This window comes from Zonotrichia leucophrys, chromosome 4 (assembly GCF_028769735.1).
Source record: "Zonotrichia leucophrys gambelii isolate GWCS_2022_RI chromosome 4, RI_Zleu_2.0, whole genome shotgun sequence".
In the NCBI taxonomy this organism is placed as follows: Eukaryota; Metazoa; Chordata; class Aves; order Passeriformes; family Passerellidae; genus Zonotrichia; species Zonotrichia leucophrys.
The window spans coordinates 71,954,967-71,961,229 of NC_088173.1; positions in this window are offsets into that span (position 1 = coordinate 71,954,967).

The window sequence follows — 6,263 nt, forward strand, 5'->3', positions numbered from 1 at the left end:
TGAACCACTGTGGTCACCAAACCCTTCCGTGCTCCAATGTTTCCTTCCATGGCCATGGAATTCCCACCCTGGAAAATCCTGGAGCGGCAATTCCTGACCCCACTCCAATCTGCAGCTCCCCAAAATCCCATAATTCTGTGTTTTAGGAGAAAACTCCTCTTTCCTACAGCTGGATCCCCCTTTCCTAAAATCAGCAAAAATTTGGTTTTTTTGGTGAATGAACCACCGTGGTCACCAAACCCTTCCGTGCTCCAATGTTTCCTTCCATAGCCATGGAATTCCCACCCTGGAAAATCCTGGAGCAGCAGTTCCTGACCCCACCCCAAGCTGCATCTCCCCAAAACCCCATAATTCTGTGTTTTAGGGGAAAACTCCTCTTTCCTACAGCTGGATCCCCCTTTCCTAAAATCAGCAAAAATTTGGTTTTTTTGGTGAATGAACCACCGTGGTCACCAAACCCTTCCGTGCTCCGATGTTTCCTTTCCATAACCATGGAATTCCCACCCCTGGGAACCCCTGGAAATGCCTGGAGTGGCAGTTCCCAAACCCCAAAACCCCATAATTCTGTGTTTTAGGGGAAAACTCCCCTTTCCTACAGTTGGATCCCCCTTCCTGAAATCGGAAATAATTTGTTTTTAGTGATGAGTAAACAGCCATGGTCATCAAACCCTTCAGTGCTCCAGTGTTTCCTTCCATGGCCATGGAATTCCCACCCTGGAAAATCCTGGAGCAGCAGTTCCTGACCCCACTCCAAGCTGCAGCTCCCCAAAACCCCATAATTCTGTGTTTTAGGGGAAAACTCCTCTTTCCTACAGCTGGATCCCCCTTTCCTAAAATCGGCAAAAATTTGGTTTTTTTGGTGAATAAACCACTGTGGTCACCAAACCCTTCCATGCTCCGATGTTTCCTTCCATGGCCATGGAATTCCCACCCTGGAAAATCCTGGAGCAGCAGTTCCTGACCCCACCCCAAGCTGCATCTCCCCAAAACCCCATAATTCTGTGTTTTAGGGGAAAACTCCTCTTTCCTACAGCTGGATCCCCCTTTCCTAAAATCGGCAAAAATTTGGTTTTTTTGGTGAATGAACCACCGTGGTCACCAAACCCTTCCGTGCTCCGATGTTTCCTTCCATGGCCATGCAATTCCCATCCCAGCAACTCCTGGAGGGGCAAGCCCTCACCCCACCCCAAGCTGCAGCTCCCCAAAACCCCATAATTCTGTGTTTTAGGGGAAAACTCGCCATGGAAAATCCCAACATCCTGCTGTGGGTTTCGCTTCCCCCCCTTGGGATCGGGGCCCCTCGGGAGGAGGGAGGGGACAGGGAGGGGAGGGAGGTTTCACTTCCCTGTGGGGGAACGAGGAGGCAGCGCCGGGGAAAGGGAGGCACCCCAAAATCTCGGGGGTTTGGGGGGCCCCAGACATGGCCTGGATTGGGGACGGAGTCGGGGGACACCTCACGGGTAAGCGGGAATCTCGTGGGGGATTTTTGGGGGGTCACCCAGTAGGGTTTGGGGGTTGGGATTTGGGGTCTGGGGGGATTTTCCCTCCTCAAAACTGGGATTTTTTGGGGGGCCACCAGTGGGGTTTGGGGGCTGGGGGGGATTTTCCCTCCTCAAAATTGGGGGATTTTTGGGGGGTCACCAGTGGGATTTGGGGTCTGGGGGGATTTTCCCTCCTCAAAATTGGGGGTTTTTTGGGGGGCCACCAGTGGGGTTTGGGGTCTGGGGGGGATTTTCCCTCCTCAAAACTGGGATTTTTTGGGGGGCCACCAGTGGGGTTTGGAGGTTGGGATTTGGGGTCTGGGGGGTATTTACCTCCTAAGGTTTGAGGGATTTTTGGGGTGGTCACCAGTGGAGTCTGGGGTCTGGGGGGATTTTCCCTCCTCAAAATTGGGATTTTTGGGGGGCCACCAGTAGGGTTTGGGAGCTGGGGGAATTTTCCTCCTCAAGATTGGGGATTTTTGGGGGGTCACCTGTGGTATTTGGGGTCTGGGGGGATTTTCCCTCCTCAAAATTGGGGGAATTTTGGGGGGTCACCAGTGGGATTTGGGGTCTGGGGGGATTTTTGCTCCTCAAGATTGTGGATTTCGGGGGGTCACCCAGTGGGGTTTGGGGCTGGGGGGGATTTTTTCCCTCCTCAAAATTGGGGGATTTTTGGGGGGCCACCAGTGGGGTTTGGAGGTTGGGATTTGGGGTCTGGGGGGTATTTACCTCCCCAGGTTTGGGGGATTTTTGGGGTGGTCACCAGTGGAGTTTGGGGTCTGGGGGGATTTTTGCTCCTCAAAATTGGGGATTTTTGGGGGGTCATCAGTGGGGTTTGCAGGCTGGGGGAATTTTCCTCCTCAAGATTGGGGATTTTTGGGGGGTCACCAGTGGGGTTTGGGGGCTGGGGTTTGGGATCTGGGGGAGAATTTTCCCTCCTCAGGATTGAGGGATTTCTGGGGGGTCACCAGTGGGGTTTGGGGTCTGGGGGGATTTTCCCTCCTCAGGATTGCAGGATTTTTGGGGGTGTCACCAGTGGGGTTTGGGGGCTGGGATTTGGGGTCTGGGGAGATTTTCCCTCCTCATGATTGGGGGATAGGCTGGGAGAGGGTCCTGTCCCGGGTAAAGGGGTTGGGATTCGGATTCCCAAGCACGTTTCCCATCAGATCAGGGATTGTGGGGAATGGTCCAGGGGGAGCTGGGGACAAGGGATATCCCCAGTGCCACACTGGGGACCCCAGGGCTGTGTCAGGGGGTGCCAGGGACCGCCCCGTCCCCCCACTGTCACCCCTGGTGTCACCACAGTCCTGGCTCGGGTCCCCACAGCCATCATGGAGTCCGGGAGCAGCGAGGAGGAGGAGGAGGAAGAGGCAGCTCTTGGACAGGTATCGCTTCCAGGCTCCTTTTCCCTCTTCCAGGCTCCTCTTCCTTTGGATCCCCCCTTGCTGATCCCATAAATTGGGGGGATGAAGGAGGGGGGCCCCGTGCCCAGATTCCAGGGGTGACGCGGGCACAGTGTCCCTGGCACTGAGGGTGCCCAGGTGGGTCAGTGTTCACCAATGGAATGCCAATGGAATGCCAATGGAATATCAATGGAATGATGATGGAATGCCAATGGAATACCCTGCCAGTGCCCAATGGAATGCTGATAGAATGCCCTGCTGGGGCCTGGAATGCCGTGCCAATGGAATTCTGTGCCAATGCAGTGCCAGTGCCAAACAGCCCTGCTCCAATGGAACACCATGCCAATGGAATTCCCCACCAAGGGCCATCCCATCCCAACAAAACTCCTTCCCAACCAAATTCCATCCCGAGGGCCATTCCGTGCCATGGCAATGCCACGCTGCGCCAACACGATGACATTTCCCATGGCCATGCCAATGGAACGCCATGCCAATGGAATTCCATGCCAACGGAATTCCATGCCAACCCAGAGCTTCATTCCCGTTTTTCCCTCCATAGCACTCACCCCTGGATCCAGTGCCAGATGACACCGAGACTCGGCTGGCCCAGCTGGAGCAAGGTGAGCCCTGTCCCACCCCCGTGTCCCATCCCCGTGTCCCATCCCAATGTCCCATCCCAATGTCCCATCCCCGTGTCCCATCCCCGTGTCCCATCCCAATGTCCCATCCCAATGTCCCATCCCCGTGTCCCATCCCCGTGTCCCATCCCCGTGTCCCATCCCCGTGTCCCATCCCCATGTCCCATCCCCGTGTCCCATCCCCGTGTCCCATCCCAATGTCCCATCCCCATGTCCCATCCCAATGTCCCATCCCAGTGTCCCATCCCAATGTCCCATCCCAATGTCCCATCCCAATGTCCCATCCCAATGTCCCATCCCAATGTCCCATTCCCATGTCCCTAATGTCCCTGGCACCTCCCTGGGTTAAATCCCCACCCTGGCTCGGTGCCAGCCCCCTCCCGGGTGCCCTGGCCGGGCTCTGGGCACGCTGGTGGCACCTGACCCCCCGGTGTCCCCACCGGTGTCACCCTCAGCGTCGCAGGCGCTGCTGGCCGAGCTGGCGGCGCTGGACACCGAGGTGGAGCTGGAGCAGCAGAGCCGGCAGCGAGCCCAGGCCTTCAGTGCCCAGGTGGGGACGGGGACAGGTCCCCAAAATTGTCCCTTCGTGGGGACAAAGTGCTAGGGTACCCTTGGGGCACACTGGGGGAACCCCAATTCTGGGATTCTGGAATTCCCCTGGAGCAGGAGAACGCGCGGCTGGAGAGGATCAGCCTGGCCAGGAGCCCCAAAGGGACCCTGGAGGTGGCCCCAGAGGAGGTGACAGCCACAGGGGTGGCCCTGGAGGAGCCACCCACCCCTGCCCAGCTCCCAGGTGAGACTGAGGTGTCCCATCCCATCCCATCCCATCGCATTTCCTCGCCATCTCATTTTATCCCATCCCATTCCATCCCAATTCCATCTCATCCCAAATCATCCCTATTCCTTCCCATCCCAATTCTGTTCCATCCATCCATCCATCCATCATCCATCCATCCATCCATCCATCCATCCATCCATCCCTCCCTCCATCCATCCATCATCCATCCATCCATCCATCCATCCATCCATCATCCATCCATCCATCATCCATCCATCATCCATCCATCATCCATCATCCATCCATCCATCCATCCATCCATCCATCATCCATCCATCATCCATCCATCCATCCATCCATCCATCATCCATCCATCATCCATCCATCCATCCATCCATCCATCCATCCATCCATCCATCATCCATCCATCCCATCCATCCATCCATCCATCCATCATCCATCCATCCATCCATCCATCCATCCATCATCCATCCATCCATCCATCCATCCATCCATCCACCCATCCATCCATCCATCATCCATCCATCATCCATCATCCATCCATCATCCATCCATCCATCCATCCATCCATCATCCATCCATCCATCCATCCATCATCCATCCATCCATCCATCCATCCATCCATCCATCCATCCATCCATCATCCATCCATCCATCCATCATCCATCCATCATCCATCCATCCATCATCCATCCATCCATCCATCCATCCATCCATCCATCATCCATCCATCCATCCATCCATCCATCCATCCATCCATCCATCCATCATCCCATCCATCCATCCATCCCTCCACATCCATCCATCATCCATCCATCCATCCATCCATCCATCCATCCATCCATCCATCATCCATCCATCCATCCATCATCCATCCATCATCCATCCATCCATCCATCATCCATCCATCCATCCATCATCCATCCATCATCCATCCATCCATCCATCCATCCATCATCCATCCATCCATCCATCCTCCATCCATCATCCATCCATCCATCATCCATCCATCCATCCATCCATCCATCCATCATCCATCCATCCATCCATCCATCATCCATCATCCATCCATCCATCCATCATCCATCATCCATCATCCATCCCTCCATCCATCCATCCATCCATCATCCATCCATCCATCATCCATCCATCATCCATCCATCATCCATCATCCATCATCCATCCATCCATCCATCCATCCATCATCCATCCATCCATCCATCCCATCCCATCCCACACCCCATCCCTGCCCCGCTGTCCCCTCCCAGTGTCCCCAAATCCCAGCCTGTCCCCATACCGACCTTTGGGGCCGTTCCCACGTCCTGTTTTGGGTCAAATCAAGTGAAACCAACACCGAAATCCAACCGCAGTCGCCGACACCGCTTGCGCTTCCCCTTTCCCATCCTCTTTTCCCAAGGTGCCACTTCTGGTTCTCGGCAGCCTCTGGGGACCTTGTGGGAACATCCCAAATTCCCAGATCCCACCCCAGGATGGTCCTTGGGGGGTGTTTGGGGTGTCCCAGGGATGCCACCCCACTGTCACACCTCATTCCTGCTGGATCCCATTGCAGAGGCAGATTCCAGTCAGGATATTGGGGACACAGCTGGGATGGGGTGACAAGGGGGGCTCAGCTCTGGGGGGGCTGCAGGGCCCTTTTTCCCTCTTTCCCACTCTTTTTCTCCCCCTTTTCCCACCCCTCAATTCCCCCTGTTCCCAATCTTTCCCCCCCATTTCCCACTTATTCCCCTCCATTTCCCACCCCCCTTTTCCCCCTTTTCTTTTTCCCATTTCCCACTCCTCAATCCCCATTTCCCACCCCCCTTTCTCCTCTTTCCCCATTTCCCCCTTTTCCCCCTTTTTTCCCCTATTCTCCCCGTTTCCCACTCCTCATTTCCCCCCTTTTCCCTCTTTTCCCCCTTTTCCCTCTTTCCCTCCTCTCATT